General features: G+C 35.1%; 1 protein-coding gene across 1 annotated transcript in view; it reads left to right on the top strand.

Moving 5' to 3' along the window:
- PIGK (phosphatidylinositol glycan anchor biosynthesis class K) overlaps window positions 1-25,487 on the top strand; it is a 124,284-nt gene that overhangs the window by 83,249 nt on the left and 15,548 nt on the right. The gene's annotated exons all lie outside the window — the stretch shown is intronic.

The raw sequence follows: 25,487 nt of genomic DNA, 5'->3' as shown, positions 1-25,487 counted from the left end.
TACCCTATGACCCAGCAATAGCACTGCTAGGAATTGACCCAAGGGATACAGGAGTACTGATGCATAAGGGCACTTGTACCCCAATGTTTATAGCAGCACTCTCAACAATAGCCAAATTATGGAAAGAGCCTAAATGTCCATCAACTGATGAATGGATAAAGAAACTGTGGTTTATATACACAATGGAGTACTACGTGGCAATGAGAAAGAATGAAATATGGCCCTTTGTAGCAACGTGGATGGAACTGGAGAGTGTTATGCTAAGTGAAATAAGCCATACAGAGAAAGACAAATACCATATGTTTTCACTCTTATGTGGATCCTGAGAAACTTAACAGAAACCCATGGGGCAGGGGAAGGAAAAAAAAAAAGAGAGTGGTTAGAGTGGGAGAGAGCCAAAGCATAGGAGACTGTTAAAAACTGAGAACAAACTGAGGGTTGATGGGGGGTGGGAGGGAGGGGAGGGTGGGTGATGGGTATTGAGGAGGGCACCTTTTGGGATGAGCACTGGGTGTTGTATGGAAACCAATTTGACAATAAATTTCATATATTGAAAAAAAAAATAAAAAAAATAAATGGTCTGTTGACAAGAGACAAGAGGCATGGCCTTGAGAACTACCTGATTTTTCAGAATCTATAGATTAAAAGCCCTTAAAAATCGGAATATGTCAGAATTTTAGTGTCTGTTCATATTATTATTATGAGCCTTTCCATATGTCTTTGTTAACCAAAAGAATTTTCACTTAGCTAATTTGGTTTGATTAGAAGAAGTACTGGTTTGAGCTTATTAAAAGAAATAGGCTTTTACTTTTAAATGATGACTATAGAGATCTTTTCATTGACATCAAAATTTAATATTAAATTCTATGAGATATTACAAAAAAAAAAAACCAAAAAAAAAAAACAGAAATTTGCTGCTTTGGGAAGCCTATCTGTGTTTGGTAATCAGGTCCAGTTTATATGTCAGGAATTCCCTAGTGTTGTCAGAGCTTAAATGACCTAACAGCCTGCAAATGTCACATTTAAAATTCTGTCTTCATGCCTGACTCTCAGCATAAATGAATTAAACAGCAGAGCAGGCAGCAAGTCAATATGTTCTTAACAGTAAGAGTGAGCAATGAAACAGTTTGTGGTTTGTTCAGAATAGGTAAATAGAATCTGCCCAGTGCAGTTCACCTGGAATAAAATCTGAAACAGGAAACAAGAATTAACCTTTAGGATGGTTGACCAGATGAAATGTCAGTCATATTTTTATAGCCTGAATGAACCAGTAAACTATGCTTTATGTAACAGCTGCATTTTGCTATTATACACTGTATGAATTTAAAGATGAAAATTTCTGACCCTGGTGAAAATTTTTATTGTGATATTTTTGGCAATATAAGAAGTTATATTAACTTTAACACTGAATTATAAACATTATTATAGAGTACCTGAAGTTATAAAATTTAAATTTTGAAGAAATTTGCATAAGTTTTTTTTTTTAATTTTTATTGAATAAGATTAATTGTGTTCTCAAGGGGTAATCAGGAATGGACACTGTTAAACCAGACTCTTATTTATTCTTCTTGTTATTTCCTTTTATTGACAGTACTACAATTGTAGGACTGTTACCATTATGTGTCCAAGCAATCTTTAAGAAATATATGAATTCTGTTGCTAGAAGTTCACTACAGGTGAATTATTTGAAAGCAGTTTCTTTCCTGTAAGAGAATAGTAATACATGTGATAATTAGGTTCACCCAGTCCCTCAAAAGCTTTTTAATCAGTACTATATCCAAATTATGGCATAATTGTTGTATATGTGTAACCTCTACTGTTAACTCTTCTTATACGATAAGTAACTATTTTCCTCTAATCTTGAATCATGCTTAATTTATGCCTGTTTTGGAGCATGTACCATTTCTGTTTGAAATAACATGCTTTATTCACATGCCTTTCATCTCTTATTTGAGATCTCTTATTTCAGGACACTCTTGATTTCTTGATATTCCTTTCAGCATCTTACCTTGTGCCATGTATGCATTTATCTGAATGGCCAGATATGTATTTTTAATGGTTCACTGAGAGCCAGCAGCACCTCTTTTCCTTACTGCCAAGACATGAGAAGCCAGAGCCTCTCACTAGTAGCGTAGTTTAGAAACTGTAGGAGAGGAGGAGCAGGGACAGGGACTGTAATATGAGGAGCAACGTGAGAAGTGGAAGAGAGAGTAATGAGTCTCAGTATTCTGAGTAATTTCTTGTGTACGTTACTTAAATAGCATTTTACAGTCAGGAGCTAAGTAAGATTCTCAGTGATGCCATTTTATACTGCCAAATAATTTCCATTTTTTAAGGGTCCTAGCAAATATAATAGTACATCTAGGTAACACAGAGATTCAAGTTATGAACAATAGAATTAATAAAAGAATCTGGTAAGATAGCCAGATATAAGATAAGTAAAACTGATAGCTTCTCTGTATTTACAGTAAGCATGAAGAATGGAAATGGAAAAAAATTTCTTTCACAACAGTGAGAAAGAACTATAAAATACTTAGGGGGTACCTGGGTGGCTAAGTCGGTTAAGCATCTGACTTAGGCTCAGGTCATGATCTCATGGTTAGTGAGTTCGAGCCCAGCGTTGGTCTCTTTGCTGACAGCTCAGAGCCTGGAGCCTGCTTTGGATTCTGTGTCTCCTTCTCTCCGCCCCAACCCTGCTCATGCTCTGTCTGTCCGTCTCTCTCTCTGAAAAATAAATAAACATGAAAAAAAATTTTAAATAAAATTTAATTAAAATACTTAGGAATAAATTTAACAAGTAAAGCACAGGACCTGTATAATAAGAAATATAGAAACACACCATGCTTTGTAAACAGAAAGGCATACCAGTACTTGGTGGGTGCAGGGAACTTAATGCCATAAAAGTAAAATTTCTTCCAAATTAGCAATCCTAATTAAAATGGAAGCAAAATGACTTTTTTGATGTTAAGAAAAAATTGACCACATAGTTCGTGTGGAAGAACAAATGTCTAATAGTAGCTAAAAGGGAGATGGCCTTACCAGAACACAGCCACTTGAATTAGACACACATGGTATGGACAAAGGAATAGACAAATGGATTAGTGGAGTACAATGGTGGAGTGTCTTTCAAACTTCATTCATCACAATTCACAATAAGAAATGCATTTTACATGCATTATGACCCTTGATGTATGTGTTTATATGTTTGTGTTAGAAATAAAAATTCCATGATATATTTACCCTCATTATATATGATGCATACTGATATTTTGTTTTTCTATTTTATATTTTTAAAAGTCCAAATAAAGCCTACTAAGTTGATTTTAAAAGCAGCAAGTAGTCCTGACCTGTGATTTGAAAGATATTAAAATAGATAATCCAAAGAAAAAATTCATTTTATTTCATTATTTAATATATGATTAAGACGATATATCATTTCAGTAGAAAACTGCTTAAATTTCTAATTCATACTGTATATGATGTAAGTTTTCTATAGATTAAAGACTTAGAGTAAAATAAATAAAAATTTTAGAAGAAAATCTAGGCAACTGCATTTTAATCTGGAAGTAAGGTAGAATGTTTTAATGAACACAAAACCCAAAAGATGTTCAGCTCCATAAAAATAGAATATTGTGTACAACACAAAATACCACAACATTAAAGGACTAATGTTAGAATCAAGACAAAATGTTTACAAAGAAGACAAAAGTAAATTAGTTAATATCCAAAATATACACAAGACTCTTAGAAGTTTACCAATGGACAAAAGGAAAGAGTCTCAAACTCAGTAAGGAAGTGCACATTACAAAGTCAGTGAAACGATTTTATGTCCTTCAAATTGGCAAAAATTAAAAAGACACTTTAGAAAAACAGTTTGACAGTTCCTCAAAAGGTTTAAATGTAGAGTTACCATATGACCTGGTGATTCCAACCTAGGTATATAAAAACATACATCCACACAAAAACTTAAACAGCAGCATTATTCATAATAGCCAATAATTTGTGGAAACAGCCCAAATGTTCATCAACTGATAAATGGATAAGTAAAATAAGTGTTTCCATACATGGAATATTATTCAGTGATAAAAGGGAATGAAGTACTGATATATGCTACAACATGGATGAACCTTGAAAGCAGTATGTTAAGTAAATGAAGCCAGTCATAGAAGACCATGTATTGTATGAGGTCATTTGTATGAAACGTCAAGAATAGGTTAATTTATATAGAGAGAAAGTACATTAGTGGTTGCCTAGGACTGGAATGAGGTAGGGAAATGGGGACTCACTTCTGAATGGGTACGGGTTTCATTTTTTGGAGTGACAAAGTTGTTCTAAACTTAGTGGTAATCATTGCAAAGCTCTGTGAATATACTAAAACTGTTGAATTGTACATGTTAAAAGCACAAATTTTACATTGTCTGAATTATATCTCAATAAAGGTATTTTAAAAATTAAAAACATCCATTTCTGGCAGAGACGCTAGGAAAAACGTATGTGTATACCTTGTTGCTAGATAACGAAATCATTTCTTTTTATAAGGTCATCTTGTAACATCTCTTCACATTAAGTATATACAGTATACCCTTAAACCTAATGGTTCCACTCATGACAATGTAGCCTGTACTACTAATATATAAATAAAAGTACTAGCATATAAGAATCTCAGTACAGCAACATTTATATCAGCCTTGCATGTGGCCACAACATACTGGAAACAATGTGAATGTTCCTCAGCAGAGTTGATACAGTGTGTATGATTTTTAGAAGCCACAATTTGGTAAAGCAAATATATATTTTTTCCATATTTTCTGATAATTGGATGTATTTTCATATCAACTGACCTCTTTCCTTTCCTCTTGGCTATTGATAGAAAGTTTAATCTAGTCATGCACACCCTGGATTTACTCCTTCTTCCACTCCTTCCTGGGATGATGAAATCACAGTTTAAGTAATAGGGACTAGTTGATATGGCTTCATGGCGCTGAGAGATTTAAAGTGTGCTGACTGACGTATACTGTTACATTGTGTTGTTTGGGAGTGGCGTCACTCCCTCTGGTAATCACTGAGGTGGTTGGTGTGCACAGCACATCTGTTAATCCTTCCTGAGGATTGTGCATGGTTGCAGAGTGCTAGCAATGGTAGAGGAAGAAATCTGAATTGACAGTGGGAAAGACCAGCTCCTTATTTGTTGTCATTCCTTTTCTATCTTTTTTTTTTTTTAAACGTTTTATTTATTTTTGAGACAGAGAGAGACAGAGCATGAACGGGGGAGGGGCAGAGAGAGAGGGAGACACAGAATCGGAAGCAGGCTCCAGGCTCTGAGCCATCAGCCCAGAGCCCGACGCGGGGCTCGAACTCACGGACCGCGAGATCGTGACCTGAGCTGAAGTCGGACGCTAAACCAACTGAGCCACCCAGGCGCCCCCTTTTCTATCTTTTTAACCCTCTTCCCAACTTTCTTCCTCTTCTTTCTTGCCCCTGTTAACTTCTGACTCCTGTAAGCTAAAGTTACATACATTCTTTGCAAATGTTGGTGAAGTTTGTTAGTATTTTCATTGGACAGTGCATTAAATGCAGCGTCTGATACATAGTAGACACTGGACAAGTATGGTGACTATTGATTATTGAATTTAAGGGTCTTGACATGCTAAGAAGCTAAATGAGTTAAGGGATCTCCAAAGGTCACTAAGAGGTAGCTCGTTGGCATACCTATTTATGATTTTCAGGTTCCTTTCATAGCCAACAATGGTGGTATTGATTAAACATGTCTGAGTACATATGTAGATTGTAAGATTCATTGTATTAATAATTTGGGCATTCTAGTGCCCTACAACAAAATTTTAAAAGTACAAATCATAGGAAAATATAAATTGCAGGGGTGGCTGAGTGGCTCAGTTGGTTATGCGTCTGATCTCAGTTTTGGCTCAGGTCACGATCCCACAGTTTCATGAGTTAGAGCCTCACATCTGGCTCTGTGTTGGCATCAAGAAGCCTTTTTGGGATTCTCTCTCTCCCACTCTCTCTGCCCCTCCCCTGCTCACTCTGCCTGTCTAACAAAAAAAAAAAAAAAAAAAAAGAGAGAGAGAGAGAGAACGTATAAATTGCAATTACTGATATAAGGGGCATTACTATATAGGAAACTACAACTAATCCTTTTAAGGATTTATGAAGTTTGTTAGGACTTAAAAATATTATGAAGAAATAGAAAAACACACACAAAGAAAGTAGTTTGGTTAACCTTGTATGCTTATATTGATAATTTCTCTTTAAAGGTGATTATCTTTCTCTTAATTTGTTTACTAGGAAAGCAGGTATAGAACTATGTTACTGAGACAGATATGGAGAGAAATGGATTATTTTCCCATATAAATTATTTTATATTTATGTCACTAATGTTAATTTTAAAGTTGAACCACTTCAAAAATAGCCTAAATTTAAGATTAAGATTGAAATAGGGGCACCTGGATGGCTCAGTCGGTTAAGTGGCTGACTCCTGATTTCAGCTCAGGTCATATGATCTCACATTTCGTGAGTTTGAGCCCCACACTGGGCTCTGTGCTGATAGTGCGGAGCCTGCCTGGGATTCTCTCTCTCTCTGTTACTCCCCAACTTTCATGTACGCTCTCCCTCTCAGAATAAATAAATAAGCAAAAAAAAAAAAAAAGATTTGAAATATATGACTATGCTATGGTACATTCATTTCACTTTAGTTTGTAAAGGTAAGTTCAATTACCACCACGTGGAGTTTAGTGAATGATAAAATAATGACAACTAGGGATTTAAAAAAATAATCAGAAAAAAAAATTAAAATTAAAATTAAAAAAAAATAATTAGACACAAAGTTTTTCCAAAAGAGAAATTTGTATGTAGTTAGGAATGTATATTAGCATAGTCTCAAATACAGATGTTACTTAAGGTTGCTTAGAAGTAAAATATTTTAGAAATGTACTGAAAAATGAAAAGGTCAGTAATGAATGAATATGTATAATTTAACTAATTATAACACACTTTTTTTTAGTCTCATCTAGTTAGGCATGTGTTTTATTTTTTAAGATTGTGTGTCGAGAATCAATTTAGTTAGCCCTGGCAGATATTAAAATATCTAGGCCTGTACTGTTTAGATATACAGAATGACACTATTGCAAAAATGTAGGTGAGTCTTATGCATAGAATAGTTCACCTAGCTATCCTAGAAACCTCAGTCTGTATCTAGATTATACAAATGGTAAAGGTCCCATCATAGACCAGTAGGAAATTAAAGAACTATTTAATAAATGATGCTAGGACAGTACAAAAGTATTTGGGGGGCGTTAGATTCTTGCTTTATAACACATGGAAGAAGCAAATTCTAATCAGATTATAGATCAATACAAAAAATGGAAAATATCAAAATAATGAAAAAGTATACTGGTAAATATTTGTAGGTAAGGACTTTCTAAGCATGGAACATTATGAAAGAAAATTGACATATTTGACTTCGTAAAATGTAAAAGTTGTGTGCATCAAAGTGAAAAGGCAAATCTCAAGGTAGAAAAATATTTTCCTTACACAATTAACATCTTTAAATACCACTTTTACGACGTGATAAGGAAAAACACCTAACACTCCAGTAGAAAAGGAGCAAAGAACTTACATAGACATGCCTCGACGTTGAAATAAAAATGGCTAACAAACTGACGAAAACTTGTTAATATTCATTAGTAATCTAAGAATTGTTCATTTCAACCATAAAGTACCACTTCAAATAATTTCTTATGGGGTGCCTGGGTGGCTCAGTCAGTGGTCCAACTTTGGCTCAGGTCATGATCTCACGGTTCGTGAGTCGAGCCCCACATCCGGCTCTGTGCTGACAGCTCAGAGCCTGGATCCTGCTTCAGATTCGGTGCCTTCCTCTCGCTCTGCCCCACCCCTGCTCATGCTCTCTCTCTCTGTCTCTCTCTCTCAAAAATACAGTAAATATTTTAAATTTTTTTCTTTAATTTCTTATATTAGCAAAGACATGAAAAGTAGTAATAGTAATGACAAAGCACACACACTACTAGAGAGGAGTGTACATTGGCACAGATCATGAAAAATGTAGTAATTTGTACTAAAATTTATAAATATGTTTATGAGCTATGTTTAAAGAACATGGCCAGTTGAGTGTATATGTTTATTCTCCTTCCTGAAAAATCCTGATAAAAGTGACAGTAAAGACATAAAAATATATAAACTCCAAAAAACAAAGAAAATGTAAGAGGAGAGAATAACACACAAGAAGTAGTAAAAATTGGAAGAGGAAATATAGTTGAACAAATCGTAACCAACTTAGCAGAATGGAAGAGCTGAGCCCTAACTTCCATCATGGGGGAGACCTGTAAGAGCAAGCCAATTTGTACTGTAGAACCTTGGGAAAGCGGGCACCAGGCATATCAAAGGTTGGGTGCAAAAAGGAACTGCCAAAGTCCTCCTCCTCTTTAGTTCCCAGAACACTGGCATTTATGCGTATATACTATCAGGTAGAAGGTGGATAATTTCTGCCTGAATATACTAGTCTAATAGAGAATGTACATTTTGACATTTGCAGGATCCCAGTTTAATAGCCAAGTCCCATTGGTTTATCCCACTGGTAGGCCCAGTGGTTGGTAAGTGCTGCTAATGCATGATTGGTGTTTTATTTTTTCACTCTAACTATGAATATACAACTAAGAATTATCAGACTTTTAAAGAATATCCTTATTTTGAAAGACAAAAATCAAAATAAGCAAATGGTAGAGAAAATTTAATCACCACCACCACCACTTTAGAAAAAAATGAGAAGACATTTTGTTTATGAAACAGGATACTATATAGAAAAGGAATATTCGGAAAACAAAGAAGAGCTCTTGGAAATTAAAACTATGAGAGTAGGGGCACCTGGGTGGCTCAGTTGGTTGAGCATCTGACTCTTGATTTTGGCTCAGGTTTTGATCTCACATTTGTGAACCCTGCATTCGGCTATGCACTAGGTGTGGAGCATGCTTAACATTCTCTCTCCACCTACCACTTGTGCGCTCTCTCTCTCTCTCTCATCTTAAAAACAAAAACAAGAACAAAAACAAAACCAACTATGAGAGTAGAAATAAAAATATCAACAGAAAGTTTTGAGGGCAAAATTGAGGAAATCTCTCAAAAGGTAGGACAAAGAGACAAAAGGAAAAGTGAAGAAAAAGGGTAAAAAAATTGGAGGAATAACTGTTGGCATACAATTCTATATGAGTCTCTCTTATTTCTGCACATCTAGTGAGCAGAGACACTTAGAAAGCTTTTTTTAAAAAATTTTTCTTTTTAACATTTATTTATTTTTGAGACAGAGAGAGACAGAGCATGAATGGGGGTGGGTCAGAGAGAGAGAGGGAGACACAGAATCTGAAACAGGCTCCAGGCTCTGAGCGGTCAGCACAGCGCCCGACGCGAGGCTCGAACTCTCAGACCGTGAGATCATGACCTGAGCCGAAGTTGGACGCTTAACCAACTGAGCCACCCAGGCGCCCTAGAAGCTTTTTGTTTTAGACTATCTTGTCAAAGGTGTTTGTATAGTGAACAGTCTTGGAAGACAAATAGTGACTGTCTCAGGAGCAAACGGCAGATTTGTTTGCTCTACAGTAAAATAAGGATAAGGTCTCCCTCTAAGGCAAAGTTTGGTCAGATGTGTTGCAGCTTCTTATAAAAAATTTAGAATTTTCAAATCTGAGGATTTCCTAATCTGTTACATAAACTTATTATGTGCATAGCATCTGCCTAGGCCTGCAACTGCATTATCCCCCATGGGACTTGGGAGGCAAGGAGAACTGGCAGAAACATGAAGAAGCTCATGCTGCCATGAGTAATAAAGTCCTTTATCTCTGACCCAAGAGTCTCATGTCTTCTGCCAGTATCCATGAAACTCTTCTAGGCCCACCTGTTACCATGGAAGCAGGGTAAAATTTCATACCCTTTATGGTTTTAGACAATAATTAGTAAAATGCAATGTCTAATAAAAGTACTAGAAAAACAGGACAGAAAAAATAGCGGGGAGGATATATTAAGAAATAATAGAAGAAAACTTTTCCAGAACTCAGTGTTTTACCAAGTGATCAATACTGTGAAACAAATAGACATCATTCCAAGGAACATCATTTTGAAATTTCAAAACAGTAAAAAACAAAAAGGAGTAAACAGAGTAAAACAGTAAAAAACAAAAACTTCCAGAATGGGAGGTGGGAAAAGGCCGTGATCAAAAGAACAATAATCAGTGTCATCATCACACTTCTCAATAGCAACACTTAAAACAAGAAAGCAGTGGAGTGATATCTTCAAATTATGTGAGAAAATATTTCCAGTTCAAGATTCTATTCATTGCTAAGTTATCCCTTCATATACCATGGTATAGGAAAGATAGTCAAAGTTTCAAAAAAAAATTTTTTTTCATCCTTTCTCAAGAAGTTACTGGATGATTTATTGAATGAAGGGATAAGCCAAAAAACCTGAAAACATACAATCCAAGACACAAGAGATGGACTCATCAACATGAGATAGTCGTAAAACTCCCAGATTAATGATGGTGAAAGGAAATCTCTGGTGACAGCCAGATAGAATAGAAACCATATTCTTTCAATAACAGACTATTCAGTTATATGCCTCAGGAAAACTGGCAGAAAAAGAGTATGAACTAGAGCAGGATGGTGTAGTGCTCCAAGATGATTGTCCGTGGGACCAGTAGAGTGATGATAAAATATCTGATGTGTTTAACCATACTAAGAGAAGGTTTAGTAATATCTTAAGAGTATAAGCTACACAGAAAATTAAGCCAACAGGGAGTTGAAGTAACTATTAACTTCAGGGGGAAAAAATTGTATATAAAAAAGATCAGAATATATTTTGTGGCTCAACTCAAACAATAGTTGCATAGTTATAATAATGCAACAGTTGACTCTTTTACCAGAAATTTTAACATAAAGATATAGGGAAGATAGGAAGAAGAGAACTGGTGGGGGAAGGGAAGATTAGGGAGCATGATGATGTCAAGGAACAGATTTATCTTGCATAGGAAATCAGGAGATACAATGTGTAGGATTATAAAACAAAATAGTGATATAAGCATATTTTCTAGAAATATTAGAGATAAATACCAGAAGAAGCTCTTAGATAACTACTTAAGATAACTACTTAATCTACTTAGATAACTCTAACATGATTAATTCTGAGGCAGGAGAATTGAAGGTGAAGTAGCAATGGAATTGTTATTTTTTGTTATGAAGCCCATGTTAGTTGTTAGCTTCTAGAACAATGTTTAGGCAATACTTCCCTAAATATAGAAATTTACTAAAAAGAAAAATTAAATTAAGAACAACAAAGAAAAGTCAATGGAATCCTCAGTTGTTTCTTTGAAAAGATAAAATTGATAATAGCTAGCCTGAACAAGAAAATAGAGAAGAAGTACCAAATCAAGAAAGAGGGAACATCACTACAACCCCTTTGGAAATAAAAAAAGATAGGGGTGCCTAGGTGGCTCAGTTGGTTGAGCATCCAACTCTTGATTTTGCCTCAGGTCATGATCCCAGAGTCGTGGGATCAAGCCCCACATTGGGCTCCACGCTGAGCGTGATTCTCTGTCTCTCTGCCCCCCTCCCCTGCTCGCACTGTCTCTATAAAAGAAGGAAAAGCGAACCAAACAAGCAAGAAAGGGAGTAATCAAAAAGATTATAAGTAAATTTTATGAAGACCTTTATCCCAGCAAATTAGTTGATTACAGTGAAATGGACAAATTCCTAGAAAAAATACAAATATTAAAAAGTGACCCAAAAAGAAACAGAAAAGCTGAATAGACCTTTATCAGGTCAAGTAAGAGAATTTGTAAATTAAAATCTTATCACAAAGAAAAGTCTAGACCCTGATGGTGTCAGTGGTGAATTCTATCAAACATTTACATAAGAAATAATACACAATCTCAGAAAATTGAGGAGAGGGGAATGCTTCCCATCTCATTTTATGAGGCCAGTATACCCAGATATCAAAGACATCACAAGAGAAGAAAACCACAGATCATGAGGGATATCCCTCATGAACATAGACACAAAAACTGTAACAAAGTATTAGCACAGAAACAAGAGACAACTTGTATAATAAGATCAAGCAGCTGGTCTATGGTAAAGCCAGTATTTAAACCTGGACATTCTAGCACGGGAGCTTGTGTTCTTATGTACACTTGACTACATTGTGCTATGAAAGTAACAAAGATATGGTGTGAATGCAGTAAATGCTGACTAATTTAAATGTCCAATGAGTCTGTTCTTGGTCTTGATGATTATTATCCCCTTTTGTGAAATTAAATTTATCTTATATTTCAGCCTGTTTCTATATTAGACAAGTTGTGTGTGTGTGTGTGTGTGTGTGTGTGTGTGTGTGTGTATGTATATATATGTGTGTGTGTGTGTGTGTATACACACATATATATGTGTATATATGTGTGTGTGTGTGTGTGTGTGTGTGTGTGTGTGTGTGTGTATACATACATGCATGATTTAAATATTTTGATTAGAGACCTTTCAGGAGATGCTTTCCTGGGATTTAGATATTTAAGATATGGGAGAGATTCAATTCTGGGACACAACATGAAACAGTTTTATCTTCTTCATTATTTCAAGACCCTCCATCTAAGGCAAAGGTTCTGTGTAAACAAAGGTCCAAACCCATGTATGTTTTTAAAAACTTCAACTTACTCAAATGTTATATATCAATGAATACTTTGCTTTAACAGAGATATATTACCCACTGTTCCCCACCCCCCACTGTGTTCTTGTCCACATTCCAGGGTTTCTCTGGGTCCCCCTATTTCAATTATAAGGCTTCTTGCAGTCCTTTCATATTTTTAAAGATTAGTAGATTGCAAGATCTCTATTTGTTAATACATCTCTGCACAGTATACATGATGATGGTACATTTTAACCTTACTGGTCTCTTTCATTCAGACAGCTGCTTAAATTACTGTAGAGCTCTGTATCCATTAAAGGTTAAGTTTACTAGAGGCGAGGTACTGGAGAGTGGCCTGTCAGGTTCTAGGTTTTTTTTGCTTTTTTGTTCTTTAACTTTAATTTTTTTTCTTTTTAGAAAGAGAGCGAGACAGACAGAGAAACAGTACGAGTGGGAGAGGGGCAGAGAGGGAGACACAGAATCTGAAGCAGGCTCCAGGCTCTGAGCTATAAGCACAGAGCCCAGTGCGGGGCTCAAACTCATGAACCATGAGATAGTGACCTGAGTTGAAGTCGGATGCTTAACTGACTGAGCCAGCCAGGCGCCCCTGGTGGATCCTAGTTTAAAACTTAGAAGGTTATCTTGCAAATGTTTCATCTGTGCTTTGTTAATTACTTTTTAATCCTAGATAAAATTTTTTCCAGTATAACCAGTCTGTATAGTATCCTGGTATGTCCATTGTTTCTCATTATGCAGGACTGGTCTGGGCATCACAGAATATTTGGCATTCCTGGTGCTTCCAAGCACTTCTCAGTTATTATGATACCAAGCAACACTCTTACCTTTTCTGAACAGTCTCCCCTCTCATGGAGGGCAAGACCTCAGGTTGAGGACCACTGCAGGTAATTATTTGCAGTGTATGCCCATAGAACGTTTATTTGTCTCATGTCATCTCTTAATCTTACACTTGTGATATTTCAAAATATGTGTAATTAGAATCTCTGCTCACTTTTCTAAATTCTGAGATGTCTTGGACTCTGAAATTCTAGCTTCTGTCACGACATGACATGGAGTTGGATCATTTTTCAGTTCTGTCCTCATTTATGATAACTCTTCTTCATTGTGTTTTACTGTAGCTATTTTGGCATTTTAATGTTTTTCTATTCCAATAATACCTACCTCATTATAGGTAAACCTTACTAAAGGTTGACTGAAATGTCTATCAAATAGAAAATCTGACACTTTTTAGAAATGTGCCTATTGAATTATCGATATCTGGAAACTCATGAAAAGGTTGCTGATTCCTTATCACTCTCACTGCCTAGGGACTGGCTAACATTGCTTTAAAATCTTACAGAGCTTTCCCTAATCATTGCAAATTTAAAACGGAAGTCTAATGTAAAATAATATACTGTTCATTTATTTTTATTCAAATTATAAGGCAAGTAATAAAAATTAAACTACTTGAAGGTCATATGCTATTCTTTTAATATCAACTGGGATATGATTTTAAATTCATATAAATTAACCTCTGCTATCATATTATAACTTACGACAGTCACTTCCAAAATGTCACTTTTCAAGGGAGAAATGAAATAGTAAAGCTGTTTGAAAATAGTGATCAATATTTCAATACTGATATTTTATCAACTTTACGTAAGTTTGAAAACTTTTGCGCATTTATAAACTTGTCACCATAGTTTCTGATATATTAAGTGTCTATATTACAAATGAACTCTTATGTGGATCCTGAGAAACTTAACAGAAACCCATGGGGGAGGGGAAGGAAAAAAAAAAAAAAAAAGGAGGTTAGAGTGGGAGAGAGCCAAAGCATAAGAGACTCTTAAAAACTGAGAACAAACTGAGGGTTGATGGGGGGGTGGGAGGGAGGGGGGGGTGGGTGATGGGTATTGAGGAGGGCACCTTTTGGGATGAGCACTGGGTGTTGTATGGAAACCAATTTGACAATAAATTTCATATATTAAAAAATAAATAAATAAAAAATAAAAAATAAATAAATAAAAAGAAATGAAACATATGAGGGGCACCTGGCTGGCTCAGTCACAGGAGCATGTGACTCTTGATCTCAGGGTCATGAGTTTGAGCCCCACGTTGGGTATAGAGGTTACTTAAATAAATAAGTATTAAAAAAAAAAAAGGAATTAAAAAATGTGAGCTTCATTAGTCAGTAAGTATTCCAAAGTAAAAAACCAAACAGATACCATTTTTCACCAAATTTGTAAAAATTTTTTAAATGAGAATCGTTGATATTGGTGAAGAGGCAGTACAATGGGCATGCTCATAAATTGCAGATGGGAATGTTAGTTAATATAGCCTTTGTGGACAATAGTTTGTTAGTGTATGTATTTATAAATAATAATAGCAATTCTACCTCTAGGATTTTATTCCAGAAAAAGGAATTAGATTAGGACAGATTTATGTTTAAAGCTGTTACGTTTGCTACAGCAATTCTTAGGAAACAATGTAATGTAATAGACTGAACTAGAATTGAATCCAAGCTCCACCATTTAATAACTGCTCAGTATTGGGCAAGTCTTTTAATCGTTCTTTTGAAAATCATCCTTTGGGGGCGCCTGGGTGGCTCAGTCGGTTCAGCGGCCAACTTCGGCTCAGGTCATGATCTCGCGGTCTGTGAGTTCGAGCCCCGCGTCGGGCTCTGTGCTGACAGCTCAGAGCCTGGAGCCTGTTTCAGATTCTGTGTCTCCCTCTCTCTGACCCTTCCCCGTTCATGCTCTGTCTCTCTCTGTCTCAAAAATAAATAAACGTTAAAAAAAATTTCTAAAAAAAAAAAAAAAGAAAATCATCCTTTGAAATATGATACTGATGACAATGACAACAATAACAACAGTGAAGACAACAGACAACTTCATGTGGATAAAATGCTGCTGAATATGTCTAGTTAGGTCCCTGTCCTATTTTCCATGGCATATATTTCAAGTATTTGCTAGTCTTTATGCCTCTACCTCATTCTGTCCCCTTTAATGTTAAGCTTATGACTTAGCATCCAAAGTCTGGAGAAAAATGAGGTCATTAGGCAAAAACATTGTTAGTATACCTTTCCTATACCTTTAGTCTCATTTGTGTCTTCATGAGTCTTTATCTTTTCTGTCCATCTCAAAGGAAGAATTGTGTGAATTGTATCAGGGATACCTTGCTTACACAATCAGGAACCTTGTTCCATCAGCTATACCTCTCTCTCTTGTCTTTACAGTCTCCACTGTTGACCTAGGTGTTTTAAGTCCTTAAAACAGTCTTCCTCAGTTCAGCTTTCCCTTCAAGCTTTACTTTTTTCTCCTTTCTCTCTTGTTGATGTTTTAAAAGTAAACTAGCTCTCAACAATATAAAAACAATCAATCCAGTTAAAAAATAAACAAAGGACTTGAATAGACATTTCTCCAAAGAAGATATACAGGTGACCAATATGTACATGAAAAGGTGCTCAGCATCACTAATCAATGGGAAAATAAAGTCAGAACCACAATGAGATACTTCTTCATACCCATTAGGATGGCTGTTTGAAATGAAATGAAATGAAATAATGAAATGAAATACAGTAAATAATGAGGATGTAGAGAAACTGGAACCTTTGTGTACTGCTAGTGGAAATGTAAAATGGTGCAACCACTATGGAAAATAGTATGGTGGTTCCTCTGAAAATTTAAACAGAGGGGCACCTGGTGGCTCAGTTGGTTGAGCATCCGACTCTTGATTTGGGCTCAGGTCAAGATCCCAGGGTTGTGGGATTGAGCCCTGTGTTGGGTTCTGCACTGAGTAGGGAGCCTGCTTGGGATTCTTCCTCTCTCTTTCCCTTTGTCGCTGTGCCCCATTTGTGCTCTGTCTCTCTCTCAAATTAAAAAAATAAAATTTTAATATAATTACTGTATGAGCCAGCAGTTGTACTTCTGAGTATAATAAGCAAAAGAATTTAAAGCAGAAAATTAACAGATACTCATATCCCAAGATTTATAGTAGCATTACTCATAACAGCCAAAAGGTTGGAACACCCCAAATGTCCATCGATAAATAGATTTTAAAAAGTGGCATATACATACAATGGAATATTATTTAACCTTAAAAAGGAAGGAAATTCTGGCACATGCTTGAGCCTTGAAGATGTTATGCTAAGTAAAGTAAGCCAGACACAAAAGTACAAATGTTGTATGATTCCATTTACAGGAAGGACCTATAATGGTCAAATTCAGACACAGAAAATAGAATGATGGTTGTCACTAGGAGCTAAGCGAGGAAAGACTGGTGTTGTTTAATGGGTAAAGAGTTTCAGTTTGGGAAGATGAAAAAGTTCTGGAGTTGGATGGTGGTGATGGCTGTACAACAGTGTGAAGGTACTTAGTGCCACTGAACTCTACACCTAAAATGGATAAATTGGTAAACTTTATGTTATGTTTAGTTTATCACAATAAAAAAAATAAACTAGCTCTCTTCATTTCCTTATTCCCCTTTCTTTTTCAAGATACTTTATTGTACTGCTTGTACTTCAGCAGCTGCTCTATGACTCTTCTTGGAAAGTTTACTAAAATTCCTTAATTTTCACATCCTCCTCATCTTTGATTTCTTTGTGGTATTCACCTCTGTTAATCTCTCTGAAACCTTTTTTCTTTGCCCTTGGACCATCACTGTATAGTGGTTTTCCTCCAGTGTCTCTGATCGCATCCTTTGAAAATCTGTTGCTGATCCCTTCCTAGATCTGTCTCTAGGATTCTGTCACTTTTACAAATTCCTACTGGACATGAACTCCCTACTGTTTGATCTACCGTAATGGTTTTCAAATATTCATATGCCAGTGATCCCCCGAATAGCCTCATCTCCTTCTTGAGTTGCAGAACAGTCCCTTATTGTCTGTATGACAGCTCCACCTAGATCTTCAACACATTGTTGAACAGAATTCACCCTTTCCTAAAGGGCTCTTCTATTATGTTTTATATCTCGATGCCACTGTATCTGCAGTAATGTTGCTTCAGAAATCTTGGGCTTTTTTTTCTCTCTCTCTCTCTCTGTCTCTCCCCCCTCCTTCTCTTTCGTCTTCTCTTCCTCCTTCTCTCTCTCTCTCTCTTTATCCCTTCTTCTCTCTCTCACAACATTCATATATATTGGTTTTTATTCCTATTTATTCTATCCCTTAAATATCTCTTAAATTCTTCTGCTTCTTTTCATATTTGTTGTGCACCTGCAAGTAGGTGCAAAACCTATTTTACAGTTAATCGTAATTATCATCAGAAAATAGTACCATTGAAAAAGTTATCACTCCCATTTTATGCACAGACAAACTGAGGCTCAGAACAGTAACTTGCCTAAGATCTTCCATCTTGTAAGTGACAGAACCAGAATTTGGATATAGGTCTGTTTGACTTCAAAACCCTTCCTCTTGGGGCGCCTGGGTGGCGCAGTCGGTTAAGCGTCCGACTTCAGCCAGGTCACGATCTCGCGGTCCGTGAGTTCGAGCCCCGCGTCAGGCTCTGGGCTGATGGCTCGGAGCCTGGAGCCTGTTTCCGATTCTGTGTCTCCCTCTCTCTCTGCCCCTCCCCCGTTCATGCTCTGTCTCTCTCTGTCCCAAAAATAAATAAAAAAAAAAAAAAAAAAAAAAAAAGTTGAAAAAAAAAAAAAAACCCTTCCTCTTAACCCCTACGCTATAGTACTTCCTATGAACATTGTAAAGTTCTTACAAAGGAACTTTGTCCCCAGGGAATGAGATGAATGAGATGTCAATAGATGCAATGCTTGTTTTGGTTAGTTGAAACCATATTTTGGAAGAATTAAATATCAATAGTTCAATATTCAGCACATGAATATCTACTTATTTTAGAAATTGGCCTTCACAATTCTGTTCCGGATTTCCTTCTCCGCCCCAGTTGTCCTTGGCTCCTCAATGAGGGCTTGAAACAGGGTAAAAATCTGAAAGGATGTGAGTACAAGAAGTGACAGGAGAAGGTGCTAAAGGTTAGTTTTACTCACTTAAAATTTACCTATAGTTGACTTACTCGAATCAAGAGAAAAGTCTGTCTTACGTGGTCACCTGATCTGAGGGTCCACCTGGTCTGAAGGATTAATTCTGATAGTTCACCAATATTAAGAATTTAATAGCTTTTTGTGACCTATCCTGATCATCTAACAACCATTTATAACATGCTTTTCAAAAACATCTTTTCCGATTTCCATAAAACTGATGATAAAAAGGACATTTGGAATATAATTCATTCACTGTTTGCCTGTACTAATGCTTTATCTGTTCCCCACCACTGAGGGTGGTCTAACAGAGTGGTTTGTTCAAAGTTGTAAGAAAAATGAGTGTCAAAGAGCCCTGATAATCTCCAGTTTTTATGAGTGGACCTTGAGTACTTGAGAATTTTCTACGCACGAGTAAAATAAACGATCAGTAATTAAAAACAAATACACATTTCTTTCACAGGTCAGAGTATTTAGAAAGCAAATGTCCCTAATGAATGTTAGACATTTGACCCTTTGTATTGCTTTCAATATTAAGAACTTGATAATAATTAACTTTATTTCCTTCTAGTACAGCTTTATCATCTTAGTTACTAAGACAAAAGGCTTTTAGAATACTCTTTGGTGTTTCTTCATAGAAATGATAAAATTTAAATTTTTCCTTTAAAATGTTTTGCATACATAGTGAAGACTTTTTAAAATATGTTTACAGTGAATTTTCATTGAATTGAGACACCATGATATAATCGTAATGGCAGTTCTCAATTGAGTTTTTGTCTTTTAAAATTTATTGTAATTTTGTAAATGTGCCTAATATAAAGAATGTTTTCATTTTCCATATTCCATTGTATCAAAATGTATCACATGGCTTCTGAGGTACTCTTAGATTTTCTATTTGTCTTAAGGATTAAGTACAGATCGTAATATTAGGGGCATAAGTGTGCTTTGATAGAGAATTGTTGGTGAATGAATAAATACTGACTTTCTGGGCGTTGAGGCAAACAATAGTAGAAGTGATATACCCATTTCCTGCCCCAGGAAATGGAAAAGTAATGTACTCCTTGGCTAGTTCCTTAGCCATATATTTGTACCAACTTTTAAGATAAAGGATCTATATAAGGAAGAAAAAGTACATTATACAACGAAGAAAGTAGGACCAGATCACTCATGGCCGATGCATCCTGTGCTTCTAATAGGAAGGTTTTAATTTACAGTGCAATATAAGGTAAGTTAACATTTTAGTTTTTAAGAAAGTCCGGGAAATACATTGTTGCTTGTACTAGTTGCTGTCATTGTTATATGCCTATCCTGATGAACTTGATAGCAGTTAAACCCAGGGATCCACCAAAAGCAGTACTAGAAGTAACATAGAACAAAAAGAAAATGAAACCTAAGAGGATCTCTTCCTTAAAGATTTAGAAACTGGCTGTTTGAATATAGACATGCTGAGATCCAGTACCTTTCAGCTTCATGATACACCCTTGGCAGCAGTTAGACGCCGACTAGCAACAGATCGAAATAATGTTAAGTAAGAGTTATTTAATCTGTCATCTAAATTGACCTGAAATCACCTTAATGTGCTTCCCGATAGGAGTTTAGATTATCATTCACTTTAAAACTGATATATGAATGCCAGAAAAGTCATGTTTTATATTAAAGGGATCCATATCTTTAGTTACAGATTTTTAATATTCAGGATTAACTTCCATTTCACTGTACCAGTCATGTTTGGTGGGTAATTAGTATAGTATATTTCAATTATAGCTTTTGATAACCTTCAGATTAGCATACATTCCTTTCAAAGATTTTTACTTTGATCTACATTCAGGTGTATGTATCAGTACCTGATCGGTATTTAATTGTTTGATTTTGACTGTGTTATCTTTTTTATTTACCAGTTCTATCTCCAAGGTTATTAATACTTTGTGAAAACAGTAATATCCATGTTACCTAATTTTGATCAAGAGATTTCTAGTTTAAAATATGCCATAGGAGCACCTGGGTGGCTCAATTGATTATGTGTCTAACTTCAGCTCAGGTCATGATCTCATGGTTTTGTGAATTCAAGCCCCACATCAGGCTCTGTGCTGACAGCTCAGCCTGGAGCCTGCTTCAGATTCTGTATTTCCCTCTCTCTCTCTCTGCCCCTCCCCTGATCATGCTCTGTTTCTCTCTCTTAAAAATAAACATTAAAAAAAATTTTGTAAAAAAAAAAAAATGCCAATAGACATCTTGATCTTGTGGAATAAACATGTTTACTTTTAGGTAGTGTTATTAAACCTATAACATTGCTAGAGAGATATATAATAATTATAAACAGTTATGTTAGACACTAATTAAAATTTTTATCCTGGTAAATAGCTGTGTTTACTATACCTAAAATTGTTTAAGTCTGTGATAGAGTAGATTTAACTGATACTTTAACAACTTATTTTTAAGAGTTTTCAGACTTCTTATATTAATTCTTTCCTTGGCACATCTCAGTTGGCTATTTCTGCCAACAATAAAATAAATTAATGATTATAATAGACTATAAACCTTAGCCTGCTGTTTTCAACCAGTATAGGAGTAGAAAAGGGCTGTTTGAGAGTATTGTCATTGATTAAACCATATAGAGGGACTTTATCCATGGGAAAGATCATTACAAGCAGAGTATGGGAAAAACAATTTTAAGACTTGTTTTTGTTATACAAATACGTTAAGCAATTTTGTAATGACTGTCATGACTAAAAGTGACTACTTTTTTTAAATATCCTTTCTCAAACTTTAGATATTTTATTTTAAAAGAAAGTTTAAAGTCTTTTTAGGAATAAGCACAGGTTTTGCAAAAAATTAACTGAAATTAATTTTTTTTTCTCTGAAGAATGACTGCACTTAAGCACAGAGGAGGCTTCCTAATTTGTTCTTTAAACTATATATTTCAAAAGAGAAGATGTCGATGCTCAGACCTTAACACTTAAAAGCATTTTGATGATTCTCTTGGGAGACTCACATTTAAAAAGTTATAAAAATACTGCCTAAAAACAAGGAGTTGGACTTTAATTTTTTCTTAAGAAAGTAACAAAAGCCTGTTATCTTATTTTTTTCTTAACTATTTATCCATTTAGAAATAGTTATACAACTAGAAGCAAGCATTATTGATTATTGGTATATTAGTGGGGTTTTTGCTTTTTTTTTGTACAGCATAAAATATAATTTAAGTGTACTTTTTGGATTTTCAGGTGAAGTAAGTTGTAATAGGTCATAATGTAATAAGTCATTGACATTTTTCACATCAGAGAAAATTTTCCTGATGGTTTGAAATCATAAAATAATGTAAGAGTATACTGATTTCTCACTGTTTTCACAGAATCATATTACCTCAGTGTCAAAAGATGTGACTTTTAAAAACCCACCAATGCTTTCATCTCTTAGATGACATCCCACAAAAAGATTGTCAAGTTAAGGACAGATTAACACAACACTAAAAGAAAATCACTATACAGTTAGTTAGAAAATCTTTCTTCCACTCTCTTAAGTTGTGTGGCTGGGCTTGACATGAGACATAAGACAGTTGAACAAGAGAAAAACATACAAATTTTATTTAGTATTTTTATGTGCACATGGGGGACTTCATAAGGAAAGTGAATACCCAAAGAGGCAGGACTATGAGCTTATATATTTTAATAAAGAAACACTACTTTTATGAAGAAGTGATGAGACAAAGGTGCTTGGAATAGGGGCAGTAAATTGTGGGAAAATGACTAGGAAATACATGAGGGAAACTAATGGAAGATAAGGGCTATTTTAGTAGGTTGGTTTTTATAGAGTCATTTTGGTGTTGACTCCTTGTTTCCAGTGATAAGAATGTTGTCTTCCTGGGAACAATAAGAGCACCTTTCTCATGAGAAATTTTTTGATCGGCTTTTAGGTAGAATGGCGAAGATCAGAGAGCCCTTCCTGCCTCTGGTGTTTCTCAAGTACCTTCAGTTCAAAATAATCAATATGCTAAAGTAGCTTATTTTGGGGTGGCATGTCCTGAACCCATTGACAACCATTCTCTAGAGCATGGGTTGGCAAACCATGGCCTGCAGATAAAATCCAGCCTGCCACCTGTTTTTGTAAATAAAGTTTTATTGGAACACAGGTAAATCCATTTGTTTACATATTGTCTACAGCTAATTTTGTACTAGGAGGTAGAGTTAATGAGGCAGAGTTGAGTACTTACAACAGATTATATGGCTTGAAAAGCCTAAAATATTTACTTTCTGGCCCTTTACAGAAAAAGGAAACCTTTTCCTCATCTATAGAGCAGGGTGATAATATTATCTATCATTATTGCCTTTAAAAGGCAATGCTTTTAAAATTCTTTAAAAAATATGCATGGCTGGGGCGCCTGATTGGCTGAGTCAGTTGAGCGTCCCACTTCAACTCAGGCCATGATTTCGCTGTGCGTGAATTTGAGCCCTGCATCAGGCTCACTGCTGTCATTGTAGAGTCCACTTCTGATCCCCTGTCCCTCTCTCTGCCCCTCCCCCACTCTGAAAAATTAATAAACATTAAATAAATAAATAAAATAATACACGCATGGCATGTAGAGAACATTTAAAAAGTATTAAGCATTATTACCTGCAGTTTCCACTCGACCTTCTTGGGTTATTCCATAGGCATCCTTAGTGGACAGATCCCTTTTGTTTTACACTCTGGAAAGCCCTTTCCTCTTTCTAGACTGAGGCTCCCCTCCTTTCCAGATCCATTAGTAATATGAAAATATGTGTGAACTTTACAGAAACACATATCTGTTTTACTGTCTCGCTTAAAACTAGATTAGATGGTAGTTTGTATCTCTCAAGGCCTGTCAAATTTATTGCCATAAAGTTATTTTTATATGCTCTTACTATCTTTTGAATGTCTGCGTCATCTGTAATCATGTCCCCTCTTTGATTCTTCTGTCCTTTTTTATTTTAATCAGTTTTTCCAGAAGTTTTACCAATTTTATTGAACTTTCAAAGAAGCACTTTTGGTTATAGATACTTTTCTCTATTTTTTTGTTTCACTTTTATTGAATTCTACTTTTTTCTTTTGTCTGGTTACTTTTGGTTTTATTTGCTCTTTTTCTAGTGTCTTCAGGTAGCATTTTAGATTACTGATTTTAGAAATTTCTTCTTTTTTAATATAAACATTTAAAGTTGTACATATCTCTGTAAGCATGCTTCATGTACCTCCCACATATTTTGAAATGTATTTTCATTTTCACTCAGTTCAGTATAATTTCTAACTTCCTTTGTGATTTCTTCTTGGTTTACTTAAAATGTATTTAATTTCTAAGTGTTTGAGGATTTTACAAATACCTTTTCTGTTATAGATTTCTAATTTAATTCCACTGTGTAGAATACTTTGTATGATTTCAGTCCTTTAAAATTTATTGAGACTTCTGTTATAGATCAGAATTTGACCTGTCATGGTGAATGTTTTATGTGTACTTGTAAAGAGTATATATTCTATTGTTATTCTAAATAATATCAACTGCATCAGATTGGTTGATAATGTTCAAGTTTTCTATAGTCTTACGGAGTTCTTAAACTTATTAATTCTGAGATTGTGCTGAAATGTACAATTATAATTTTTCCTTTTCTGTCAGTTTTTTGCTTTGTGTATTTGAAGTTCTGTTGAAGTTCATATACATTTAGAATTCATGTGTCTTTTTGATGAATCAATCTGTTTATCAGTATGAGATGTTCTTTTTTATCCCAGTCATATCCCTTGTTCTAAAGTCTGCTTTGTTCTAACATTAATATATCCTGCCCAGCTTTCTCTTTCCATGGTATGTTTTTCCATTTGTTTGCTTTCAATATGTGTCTTAAAGTATGTTTCTTATAGGCAGAATATTATTGTTTTATGTTTTTATTCATCCTGACAATCTTTTCCTTTTAATTGGTGTGTTAAGATCCTTTCACTTAATGTAATTATCAGTAGTTGAATTGAATTGAATTCTGGTTGGATTTAAATCTACCATATTGCTATTTGTTTTCTATTTGTTCCATCTGTTTTTATTTCCTTTTCCTGCTTTTCCTGCCTTTTTTTGTATTGAGTATTTATATGATCCCACTTTATCTCCACTTTAGTGAATCTACTTTGTTGCTGTTGTTGCTTGATTTATAATATGTACATCTTTACTATATTACAATCTCTTTAAATATTATTTAATTCATGTTTAGCATCAGTACTTTATAATGATATATTCTTAATGCCTCCCTTCCATCCTTTGTGTTATTCTTTTTGTATGTTTTAATTCTACATGTGTTATGATCCCTGTAATACATTATTATCCTTATTGCTTAAAATAGTCAATTATCTTTTAAAGAAACATGAAAACAAGGAAAAATATTTTTATATTTATCTACTTATTTATCAGTCTGTCCCTCCCTGGATTCCTTGTGTAAGTGTGCGTTTCTATATGATGTAACTTTCCTTTTGCCTGAAGAACTTCTCTTAACATTTCTCCTAGTATAAATCTGTGATAGGTATACCTTTTGTAATATAAGTATTTGGTATATACTACCCTGTAGTATAGGTTTGTTGAATTCACAAAACTTTTGTTTTACGAAAAAATGCTTTATTTCACCATCATTGAAAGATTTTTGTCACTTGGTACATTTCCCTAGAATTCTAGGTTAACAGTCAATTTCTTTTAGCACTTAAAATGTCTTCCCATTATCTTCTGGCCTCCATGGTGTCACAACACATCTCAATCATTCTTTCTTCCTCTGTACATTTTTCTTAAAGGGTTAGGTAGTAAATATTTTAGGTTTGTTGGGGGGGCCTGGGTGGCTCAG

This window comes from Panthera leo, chromosome C1 (genome assembly GCF_018350215.1).
Source record: "Panthera leo isolate Ple1 chromosome C1, P.leo_Ple1_pat1.1, whole genome shotgun sequence".
NCBI classification, from domain to species: domain Eukaryota; kingdom Metazoa; phylum Chordata; class Mammalia; order Carnivora; family Felidae; genus Panthera; species Panthera leo.
The sequence above is the reverse complement of the archived record's forward strand: the minus strand, read 5'-3'. Positions and strand labels throughout refer to the sequence as shown.